Here is a 12,970-nt window from a genome sequence, read left to right on the forward strand (position 1 = left end):
CGATGGTTTAAAAATGATTGGTATCCCCTGCCTTTTATTTCTTGTCTTGCTGTTGAGAATTCCTCAATCTGATTGGTTGATCAGCCTGATTTCTGCTTGCCATAGATTCCTTGTAAAAGGTAGTAAGTTCAAACTGATTTTGGAATGGATGAAGTCTGTTCTGCAAGAGCCCCTACTGCACATTAAGAGCAGTCACTCTCACCTCATCTCTGGTATTCAGCTCTTTGGTCCATATTTGGACCAAGGCCACAATATGGCTTGGAGTTGAGTGGCTCTGGCAGGAGTGTATTCCTGCTTCTCTCAACAAAGATGATTTTAATATACATTTGGAAGTGAAGCAATATTAGTAGCTCATCAAAGCGTTTTGTAAACTGCAGTGCCAATCTTTCTTGCTGTTTTTGTTGGTGCATGTGGTCTCAAAGAGAGAAATTCCAAAATAGCAAAAATCATGGGGCAGAATTTTCTGTGCCTGCTGGCATCGAGTGTCATTGCGGGTTTGAGCGGACAATATGGCGGGAAGGCCACAAGTTCCATTTCACACCATTGTGAAACCAGTTTCCAATCATCTGCTCCGCCCGTCAAAAGCGGGCCGCGTTTCCCCCCGCCACACGTTGGGAACTTCATTGTAAGACATCTGGATATCATTATAAGTCCAGATCACTGGAATCACCATCCTTCGCTGGATCATTCGAGCACGTCAGCATGATTGCACACTAACATGTTTCACAACTGAACATAGGTGACATGCACTTGGTGAGCTGCACTTCACGGTTTCTTTGCCTACCTTGCTTCGAGCAGCACACACGGTCATCAGTGCCAGGCTTCGAAGGCAGCTCCACATCACTTTTAGGGGACTTATGGGCAGGTCTCTACTTACAAGACCAGCTGTAAGGTGGGAGTGGCTTTTCACTGGCTGCAGGGCTATGACTTGCTTAGGGAAGGGGGAGGAGTGGCCTCAGGCAAAGGAAGGGGCTGCAGGGCTGAGGCATTACTAGGGAAGGGGGGGGCATCACAGGATGTATGGGTCACATGTTAATCTGTGCAAGTGGCCTCAAGAGGGTGAGGGCTGAGGAGGCAGTCTCCAGAGGAGATGAGGCCAGATGGAGATGTGAGGATTTATATGAAATGTCCCATGAGTTGGCAGTGAGTGAGATGCCAGTGAATGTGTGATGGGTTGGTGAGTGTGAGTTGAGAGCAATGTAATGGTTGCCTTACCCTGGGGGCATGGATGAGATCATTCATCCATTTTCTGCACTGGATGGCCGACATCTTCTGCGCAACATTGGCACTGACCACCTCTGCCACTGGCTCCCAAGCCAGAGTGGTGACATTGATGGGCCTCCTGCTGCCAGAGCCGTGGTAGAGGACATTGCGGCGGGATCCAATGGTGTCTGGAAGGCAAGCCAGGGATGTGTCTCTGAATTGGGAGGCTGCAGACTTCTTGCCATTCAGAGCCATGTCTTCTGTGCAGCAGTTCTGGCATGGAAGCACTGAGAGGTGTGCACTTTACATATGGCGGTGAGGTGATGGCGTGGCAGGCGAATCAGAGGCCACCCACCAGCAAAAAGACATGTTTCCCATGAATGCATAATTAATGAGGCTGGATAGGGTCAATATGGTGCAAAAAGCCACCATTGCAGCTGACAGGTAGAATGTTCTTTTTCCCGCCCGCTACCGCACTTAGTGAAAATCTGGGACAATTCTGCCATGGAGTTAATAACTCTTTACCATTCCATGTCTTATGATTTGAACAGTTACAATCAGTCAAGTGAATCTACACCACCCAGGAATAAGGCATAATTTTGTTCAAATTTCCTGTATTTCTCTTGTCGGACAGAACCTTTGCATAATAATTATTCTGGAATAAATGACACGGACATTAATAACTTCAGTGTCGAAAAATAGCCATAAAACTAAACACTTAAGTAATCACTTGGAAATTGCAGAGTCGCCAAATTATGATTACCCCAAAACATATGAATACCCTTTAGTCACAGTTCATTTTATATTTTGAATGACGTGCTCTTTGTGCAAAGGAGAAACATATTGGGCAGATAATGAAAGAAAGAACTTAAATTTCCATAGTGCCCTTCAAGACCTCAGAACATTCTAAAGTGTTTTACAACCAAGGAAGTATTTTGAGTGTAGGCTTAATGTTAATTTTATAAAAAGCTCCCTCCTATATCATCAGAAACTGAAGTGGACTAGCCATATAACTTCAAGAAGCTTGACATCATCCAGGACAAAGCAGCCCACTTGATTGGCACCTCATCCACAAACATTCACTCTCTCCACCACCAGCAAACAGTAGCAGCAGTGTGTACCATCTAAAAGATGCACTGCAGAAACACACCAAGGCTCCTTAGGCAGCACCTTCCAAACTCACGACCACTACCATCTAGAAGGACGAGGGCAGCAGAGATATGGGAATACCACCAAGCAATTTCCCTCCAAGCCACTCCCCATCCTGACATGGAAATATATAACATTTCCTTCATTGTTGCTGGGTCAGAATCCTGGAACTCCCTCCCTAAAAGCACTGTAGGTGTACCTACACCACGTGGACTGCAGCGGTTCAAGAAGGCAGCTCATTACCGCCTGCTCTAGGGCAATCAGGGATGGGCAATAAATGTTGGCTTAACCAGTGACGCCTACATCCCATAAATGAATAATAAATAGAAAACAATCCTGACCAACGATGTGCATACACACATCCTTCACCCCAAGAACACCGTCACTGTGACAGCTCCTGATTCTAACTTACTTTCTGAACAATAAAACGTAATCATTGGATGTTTTACTGAAATACAGAATCTTGTGCTCTCACTGGTGGTGAGCTTGGAGGGAAGGGCACATAATTAGGCAGGCTGATGGTGTACCGGAACCCTGCCGCAATCCCGTTTCCCCCCCCAATGGGAAAACCCATGGTCGACCTTCCTGCCCTGCTGCCAATTCAGGTCCTTAAGTGATCAATTAATAATGACTTAACTGCCTCATCTCACCACTACTGGTATTAACCAACCTGCAGGCGGGCCTGTCGCCATGCACAAGCAAGATGGTAAACCTGCGCAGGCTGCTTGTCGCCTCTGATGGTGGTGGGGGAGGAGGCCCTCAATCAAAGACACTCAGTCAATGCCCCTGCACCACTCTCTCCACAACCCGCATCCCGCCAAACAGCCCTTTCCACATTACTTATCTGTGGCCTGAGTCGCCATGTTGGGACTCTGGTGCTTGTTCTACTGGCAGCAGCCACGACTTTCTCAGTGGCGCTGCTGAGCAAAACAGCTGATAGCCTCTGATTGGCTGGCAACTCTCAGTAGGCGTGACATCTGCATCCAGGGTCATGATTCCAGGGGAATGCCTGCCACTGGCCTCACCACTCTCTGATTGGCTTGTGGTTCAACAGGCCTTCTGGAAAAAAGACAGTGCAGGTCTCTCGCTGGCTCTCCAGCCGGGATCTCCAGGCAAGATCTCCGATGCCTCAACAAGATTCTGTCCATAGACTGAGAAGGTGACATTCGTTTTGTTGAAGAAATGGGTAAACCACACTTGAAAATAATTACATTTTAGACATGAAACTCACATCGGTTTTCTAATGCTACATATTTTTCTAAAGCTGCACATTTTTCACAGTCTCAAAACAAAATATCATGTTACAGAATAAATCAAAAGATCATTGTATCAGAGCCAAAGCCATGACTAGGTACGTGATGTTGATTTAATTCGAATGGTTTAGTTCCATGATCATTGCAACAAACAAGCCCACAACAACAGCTTCTTGCTTTTTTCCCTTCTGACCTGCTTCAATGTACCTTGCAATTTAAGTGCAATGTAAAATGGTTTTGTTTTAAACTTACAGTTCATGAATCAAAATGAATGTCTCCCCCCTTTCCACTTAAATAGATCCTTGGAAATAACAAAACAAAACATTCCTTATCTGACCTCTTTAAAGCTGCTAAAACAGGATTTCGGTCATTCAACAGCAGCAACTATCTGTTGCTGTTGGGTTACATTTGAATATCAGAGCAGGAACTATGGAGAGGGAAGGAACATATTCCTGATATATTCTCCCAGAGAATTATTTTCAATACTAGTCAAGGGCATTGGAAAGTTTGCTTCCAGCCTCAATCCTGTACTTCCTCATCATTTTATATGTATTATTACATATTATAGGTTAGAAGCAGTTTGGTGTAATATAATGGAGTATGTTAGACTAAGTACCATAAAGGGTTAATTGTGATGTCATAGAAGGAAGTGATAGATTCATGATGTGAGACTCTGGGACAGTCTAAAGTGAAAGGAAGAGAAAAGCAAGCATGATCGGAAGCTTTTAAGAGTGTTGCCCATAACCTGTAAATATGTTAAAATAAATGTTTATAGAGTGTTTACAGCTAGCAGTCTTCTGAAGTCATTGAAACTTGTCCAACTCATCAACACAATAATATATTTGGTCTGTATTTCACATTAACTGGAGAGTTTGGAAATCAATGGGGCCATAGAACTTTTACTAGCAGGCAAAAATCATACGGTGGTACATCAGTCATCTGAGATACACCCTGCTTGATGCACACCGTGACAAATATACAGCCTGCCCACCTGTTTTTCCTTTGAAATTCTGTCTCTGGGAATAATCTCTTGGGTAGTTCTTTCTGCTCAAGCTTGGTATTTGGGACAGAAATAGGATTCTCTTCCTGTTAATATTGCACTAAAAAATCAGTAAATTAATTCTAAAATGAATTTGAAATGTTCTGATGATCTTCAGATACATAGCTTTATTCGATCTATAAAAATCTGTTACTTCCTTCTTGCTGCAAGGGAACAGTATAAATACAATTGTTATATTTTAATACAGCTTGGTTGTAACTTTAGAGATTCATCCATAAAACCTCGGCTGCTACTCCAATGCACATGCAGTGCTAATTAAGTGCTGCACTGTTGGAGGTGTCATTTTCTTCTTGTTTTGGTTGAGACAATAAACCTAGATCCCCTCTGCCCTATCAGTTGGACATAAAAGAATCTGGACCACAACTTCAAAGAGCAGAGGGGAGTTCTTCCCATTGGTCTGTCCAATATTTTCCATTAATCAGCAATGCTTAAACAAGTGACCTGGCCATAATCACAATGTAATTCGTGAGACCGATGTGTGCAAATTAGCTGACATGTTTCGATAGTTAGAACATAGAATCTTTACAGAGGAAGGTGAATAAATACTTGAAACAAGGAATATGTGCAGCATTGGGGAATATGCTGGGCAAAAGGTTTCATTTTGGATAGGTCTACCAAAAGCTAGCATGAACGTGACGGGCCTGATTTTTGCTATCGACGCAGGACGCTCAAATTGGGACATTTCCTAACTCTGCACACCCACTTTGGTAGAAAATTCCGTCAGACCTAATTTTCGCGCTGGGGATGGGATAGAATCAGGCCTGCTGTACCCAGAAGCACATCAGAGGCAGCCATAGGGTCAGCCAAGTGCCAAGGTGGGCTCGTTAAAAAGCCCACCAAAGTTCTCTGGGACCTCATCTCAATCATTTGTTTACATTTTAGCACTTCTAGCCCTCACCACTCATGTCCTCTCCATGCCACATTATGATCCCCAGTTACCCCAATGGCCTCTCAAACCCTCTATGCTATTTCATGGTACTTCCATGCCCATTCATTCAGTATCCACTCTGTACAGAACCAATGCTCTCTATAGTAACGATGTCGTGTGTGGAACCGCTCAAAAACACCCATTCATAATTTTCATTTAAAAAACTGCTGTTGCTACAACCCTATAAAAGTGTCAATCAACCAGACCTTTAAAGTATCATCACAGAAGCAATAAGTACTTGGCACCTCTTTATCTCATGCACGAAAACATTGAGCCATTAACAAAATATGTCACAGAAAACATTAGCTTATTATACCATCATAAAGCTGTTAGTCAAGCAAAGTTTCATTTCTCTGCACCTGTGTCAACAAAGTTAATGCTTCTATGAGAGTCTGGGCTCTCAGAAAAGCATGCATAATAAGGCTTTATACAAGGTTAGCAAAAGTTTGGTTCAGACAGACAGTGGCCTGAGGGAAGATAGAATCAGTGGCTAGGGTATGAGTTTGTGGTAGAAGCCAAAGAAGATGGCTTCAATGTTTACCTGAAAAAGTTGGATGTTGGACAAATAATAAAGGGAAAAGGAGTGGTGGAGAATTGGAGTTGCATGTCATCAGCCTACAGATGGATGCTGACTGTGGGTCTGTGGATGGTGTCACCAAGGGGCAACATGTTCATGAGGAAGAGCAGGGAACCAAGGATTGTTCCTTGGGAATCTCCAGAGGTAACAGAGGCAATGATGAGGGGACAGGGAGATCAACTGTTGCTGGAGTTGCTCTGATCCTAGTTGGACATTTAAGCGTCAAGCTAAATAAAGTAAAGCAGTCTAATTTGGAAAATGCAACAGAAGAATTAGAAGAAACCTGCAGCTGATTGTGCCAAAGGCTATTGGAAAGTCAGGGCAGATGAAGATGGGTATTGCACTATAGTCACAGATAGCCATTTTGAGACTGGATAGGGCCATTTTAATACTTTATCTCGTCTCCTGTGCTGTATAGTTCCATAAGAGTCAAGATAGTTATGTATTTGTTCCCAATTATTGAACAATAAAATAGTGGCTGATATCACGTTAGCTGTGCAAGTTGTTGCTAAATGGCATTACTCCACAATGCAGATACAAAGCCCTATACTGCTTAGCAAAAGGATTAAATTAACATTTTCAAAGTAAAATGAATGCTAGGGCTAAATTAATTCTGGAACCATGCAGTAACTTTAGAGTGCACCAAAGGAAAAAAGGCACAAATAAAAAAAACACGATGATGTGCTACCAAAAAATGCAAGGAATCGTAAGACATGTTTTTCCTTACTGCAGTAATGACATCAGAATAGTTAATCCTCAGATGTGAATCTGATTATATTTCCAACAGGGAATCAATCCATCTGCAGTTATGGCTAGTTTCAAACAGACCCCAAAATGAATAAATGAATACGTAGAACTAATTTCAAGGTTGTATTTCAAAATCAGAATTCCACAATTTTCACAATTACTTTATCTGATTTATCTTAGACATGAATTTAAATTTCTGCACCTTTTTTATTACTTTAAAATTAGCCTTTGGTGTTGACTATTGTGTGGTGTTATCTGGTCACACTTTAGCTTCTTAACTGCCTTTTTAATATTATTTTTAAAAAAAGGTTTGAAAACTTAGATTAACTTTTTTTTTAGCTTTTACTGGCATGGGGAATCTTAATTCTTTATCGTTAATAACTCCAGCTACAGATGAAAAACAATCACCTTGTGATGTTTTAATTCATAAAATCCCAGTTTTATAAAAAAGCGAACATTTACCCTGAAGATGTAATAGAATTCTTATTTGACCAATAGAGCATGAAATGGAAGCCAATGGGAATCAAGAGGAAACCGCTCCACTGGCAGGAATCATACCTGACAGTAAGGAAGTTGGTTGCAGTTGTTTGAGGCCAAATCATTTCAGTCCCATTTAGTCATGATTGTAAGAGTTCCTCAGGGCCAAGTCCTATGCCTGACCATACTCAGTTGCTTAATCAGTGGTATTCCTTCGATCAAAATGTCAGAGGTTGGGATGTTGGTTGACAATCGCACAAGAATTCAGTTCCATTTGCAATTCCTCAGATAATGATGCAGTTTATGCCCACATGCAGAAAGATATGGGGTGGAATTTTACATCAGTGGGATTTTACCGTCCCGCCAAAGTCAATGGACTTTTGAAAGGCTCGCTGCATTTTTTGGTCCCACCCCTGCTGTGATGGGGCCATAAAATTCTGCCCATGAGAAATATCCAGGTTTGGGCCAATAATTGCCAAGTAACATTTGAGCCATACAAGTGTCAGGCAATGACCGACTCCTGCAAAAGAGAATTTAACTATCTACCATGGACATTCTACAGCATTGCTCATATTGAATCCTGTATCATCTATACCCTGGGGTCGTTACTGACCAAAACTGAACTGGACCAGTCACATAAATACAGTGGCTAAAAGCGTAGGTCAAAGGCTGGGAACTTTACAGAAGGTGACTCACCTTCTGACTCAAAGCCTGTCCACTATCTACAAGGCATATGCTAGGAGTGTGATGAAATAAACTCTACATGCCTGGATGGCTGTAGCTCCAGTAACACTCAAGGAGCTCAATGCCTTCCTAGTCAAAACAGCCCACTTGATCGGCACCACATCCACCACCTTAAACATTTACTCCCTCCACCACTGGCACAGCAGTGGTTGTAGTGTGTAGCGTCTACATGATGCACTGCAGCAGCTCACTAGGAATTCTTCAACAGCAGCTCTCAAGCCCCTACTATGACCACCTAGAAGGATAATGGCAGCAGGTGGATGGGAACACCACCAACTCTAAACAGTGTCCAAGTCACACACCATTTTGATGTGAAAATATATAACCATCCCTTCATTGTCGCTGGGTCATTATCTTGGAACTCTGTATGAACAGCACTGTGGTGGCAACTTCACCACATGGATGGCAGTGGTTCAAGATGGCTGCTCACTATTACCTTCTCAAGGGCAATGAGAGATGGAGAATAAATGCTGGCCTTGGCCAGTGGTACTCGTATTCTGTGAATGAATGAAGAAAATCCGCAACAAAGACAGTTCAGTTACTGATGTTGATGTTGGTGTTAATTTTATGGAGGAACTCTCACAATGAAACAACTTTACATCAACATGATTCCATTAAACACATTTAGTAATTAGTTCATGAGAGCAGCCAGATTTGTTCAAAGGTACATTTATGTTAATTGCTAAATGACAGATGTTTGCTAGAAATGTACTGGAACTTTAGAGTGCTACAAAATCAGTGTGATACTGCTGGCCTGTGGTTTTGTTAATTGTTAGTGATCGCCATGTATCATGACTCATTGGGATATACTTATGCGTGCATTTTATACTCTTTTAACTTCTACTAATTTCTACCATTCTTGCCTGTACATGTTTCAAAAAGTGACCAAAATATGACTGAATTTATTATGAAGTTTGAAAGCAAGGAGGAAAAGTGACAAGGTTTTAAAGTTAAATGGAAAATCTTTCAATTATGAGAAATATATTGACCAGCACTGTAAGGAGGCTTAGTTTTTCACCATACTTACTAATGATTTGGTTGAAAGAATAAAGTCTATAAACCAAATCTGCAAATGACACAGTGGAAAGAGGCAGAGTAGGCTGTGAGATTGGAAGCAGGGAGTTGCAAAGGACCTTTAACAGGCTAAGTGAATGAGCAAACTATAGCAAATGGAGTTCAATGTGAGGACATCCACTTCGTACCTTAGAAAGACAAAGTGGAACAATTACTTAACAGTGAGAGGCTAGGAACTAGTAGGGAAAAAGGTATCCATGCATGCAAACCACAAGGAGTTTGGTACAAAAAGTAAGCAAAAAGGCTAACAAAAGGTTGGGCTTTATGACAAGTGGGTTGATATAAGTCATAAGTTTGCAGGGCAAATTGAGGGAGCAGTTAACAAAGCATATAGTATTGTAGGCTTTATTAATAGGGGCATTGAATACAAGAGTAAGGAGGTTATGTTGAACTTTGTGTGAGACACTAGTTAGGCCTCATCTGGAATGTTACGTCCAGTTCTGGGCACCATACTTGAGGATGGATGTGACAGCATTGGAGAAAGTACAGAGGTGATTCACAAGAATGATTCCAGAGATAAAGAACTGTAGCTATGAGGGTAGATTGGAGAGATTGAGACTGTTTTCCTTGGAGAAGAGAAGGCTGAGAGGAGACTTGATAGAGGTATTCAAGATCCTGGGAGGTATGAAAAGAGTAAATAGTGAGAAACTGTTCCCACTCAAGAGAACATCAAGAACTAGAAGGCACAAATTCAAAATAATTGGCTAAAGGAGTAATAGTGATGTGAATAAAAACATTTTCATCCAGAGTATGGTTGGAATCTGGAACAAACTTCCTGAGAGGGTGGTGGAGGCAGGTTTGATCGAGGTATTCAAAAGGGAATTGGATTGCTATCTGAAAAGAATTAATGTGCAAGGTTAAGGGGACAAGGCAAGGGAATTGGACTGGGTAGAATGCTTTTTCAGAGAGCCAGTGCAGACTCAATGGGCTGAATAGCCTCCTCTGCCCTCTAAAGATTCTGTGATCTGTATTCAAATGTGAAGCAGCTATATTTCAGCTGTACAGAACTTTGTTCAGACCCATACCTGGAGTATTGTGTTCAGTGTTGAGCATCGCAGTCAGGAAAGATATATTAGCATTGGAAAGGTTACAGCACAGATTTACCATAATAACAAATTATGAGGATAGATTGCATAAATTTGGTTTGTATTTCCTTTAGTTTGGAAGGTGATCCAATTGACATGTTTAAAATGATAAAATGATTTATTGTAGATGGAAACTATTTCCTCCAGCAAAGGGATCCAGAACAAGAGTGTATCATCTTAAAATTAGCGCTAGGTCATTTAGAAGTGAAATTAGGAGGCATTAATTCACGCAAAGGGCACTGGGACTCTGGAATTCACTCCTCCAAAGGCTGGATGCTGGATCAATTGCTGTTTTCAAGACTGAGATCAACAGATTTTTGTTAGGTAAAGATGTCAAGGAATAGAACAAATGTGGAAAGTGGAGTTGAGGTAAAGATCAGCCCTTAACCAATTGAATGGTGGAACAGACTTGAAATGATTCAACTGATCTATTGGATTTGAATCAATGCCAAAACTGAAATGCAATTTTCATAGTCATAACTCATTGTTGTGAAAACAGTCAATTAAAAAAAATACCATTCTATTGTGATCCTACTTGAAGATGTCCTGCATTATAATTAAGAGTTTGAGCTGCCAGATCTTTGAAAAAGGATATGTATTGGAGCTCAGATCTGCTCACTTAACTTTGCAGAAAATATATAAAATCAGTTTTTTATAATTTTCCAGTGACTAATTTTTAAACATTTACAGAAACGTCAAATGCAAACATTAGACACCAAGCATCAGCAATTTAGCAGTTCATGTTCTTTTATTGTAATGCAGATCTTCAAAGAGGATCACAATAAAAGAGTTGTATTTTTTAAATCAAATGTTTTAGCAATAGTGAGTTATGATTATGAAAATAACATCTCAGTTTTATCATTATTGCTAGCATTCTGAACAGATGTGCCATCATGAAATTGATTACGATACGCTGTAGGTAGCATGACACTTTCCACAGATTTTGACAGAAGCACATCATTTGAAAAATTTCTGCTAAGACTGAGACACTAGAAGAGAAGAATTCAACTGTCTGACTCTCAGAAACAAACTGAAAGCACAGGACAAATTGACAATTAAAATGCTATTATGCGCAACAAATAAATATTGCATCCCTTGACAAAAAAATAAGATTATTCATTCAAATTCCAAGTCTCTTTGGGTGCAAGTCTCCAGTTTCCTGCAACTTTGTCAAAAATCTAAAACTCTGAAACAGCAATGTAATGTTCCATAACACAGTCATCCAATGTTGATGGATGTCCCCAGTGCCCAGCTAATAGATTTTGTTGCTGCTCAGGGAAACAGTACAGAGCTGTTGAATGGGCCAATCCAATTAAATTGCAAGCAGGTTGCAGGTTTCAAATTTCAAATATCTAGACTTAAGTGGCCTCCACATGTTGATCTCGGAACTGTTGCCAATGGAGCAAATGATGTCAAATAAGCAAAAGAAAATTTGATTAAAATTTGAGAAAATTAGATTTTTATTTGATGTGGAACAATACAAATTTAGGGAAACTCTGACTGGCATCAATTATATTAAATGGAATCTCCTCTGCCAAGGAGAGAAACATTATTTACCAATGTGCCAGATGCTGAGTAGAGATGTTGTGACATTGTCAATAGGAAAATGTTAACAGTTTGACTTTATTCACTGTATCCATATTTTGAATGGCAGCTCTCGCTAGAACTGGAGTATTATTTAATGTGAGCTTTTTATTTTTTGAGTTGGCAGATTGTTCATAGTAAGATTGGAATATTAGCAATTCCAAGACAAAAATAACAGTTAAGCTATATAGTACACCAAGATAGGCAAGAAGTTGACTGGCAGGGAAGTAATTTCACTTAATTCAAGCTTGATTTAACCTCTTCATTATAAATAATATTTTAGAGCTACAAAATGCTACAATCAGCATGTAAAATTATGCTTCTCTCTATTCTAACTTATTTCTTTTTCATAGCAATGATTTTATTGTATTTCGAATTAATTCATTTAATGTTATTCACAGAAAGCCAAACACGTGGGTCAGAATCTTCGGGTTGGCGAGCAGGGGCAGTGCTCGCTTACCAACATGTAAAATGACATGCGGTGATATCAGGCGTGCGTCCCGACATCACAGCGCGTAATTCAGATTTTCAGTTCAGCCGGCACGCACCAGAGTTGGCTGCGCGCCCGCCGAACTGTCAAAGGCCTATTAAGGCCACTTAAGTAGCAATTGAAATGCTTAACGAAGTTGCCCATCTAACCTTAAGGTTATCGGGCAGGCAAAGAGCCCAGGCGGCCTTCGCATTTATCATGAAACCTAATCCACGGGAGGGATGAGTTTTCATGAGGTGTTTATAAATTGAATGAAAGCTTTAATTAAAGTTTGTTGATATGTCCCAACTCATGTGACACTGTTACATGAGGGGACGTGTCTTAAAAATTTTCTTTCTTTATTAAAATTTTTTAAAAATCAAACTAATCTCCGAGGCAGGCCCCGACTCAACCTCCTTCCCCTGCCCACATAGGTAGCGCTGAGCACTTCTGGGTGCACGTCACGCTGGGCGGGCCTTAATTTTCCTGCTCACATAAAATGGTAGTGCGCAGCCGATCACGGGTGGCAGTTGGTGCGCGCTCGCCCGCACCAGCTCCCGTCCAACCCCCCTGACGAGGAGAAAAATTCTCCCCATGATTTTTTTAAATCAATTATACAA

This window comes from Carcharodon carcharias, chromosome 19, assembly GCF_017639515.1.
Source record: "Carcharodon carcharias isolate sCarCar2 chromosome 19, sCarCar2.pri, whole genome shotgun sequence".
In the NCBI taxonomy this organism is placed as follows: domain Eukaryota; kingdom Metazoa; phylum Chordata; class Chondrichthyes; order Lamniformes; family Lamnidae; genus Carcharodon; species Carcharodon carcharias.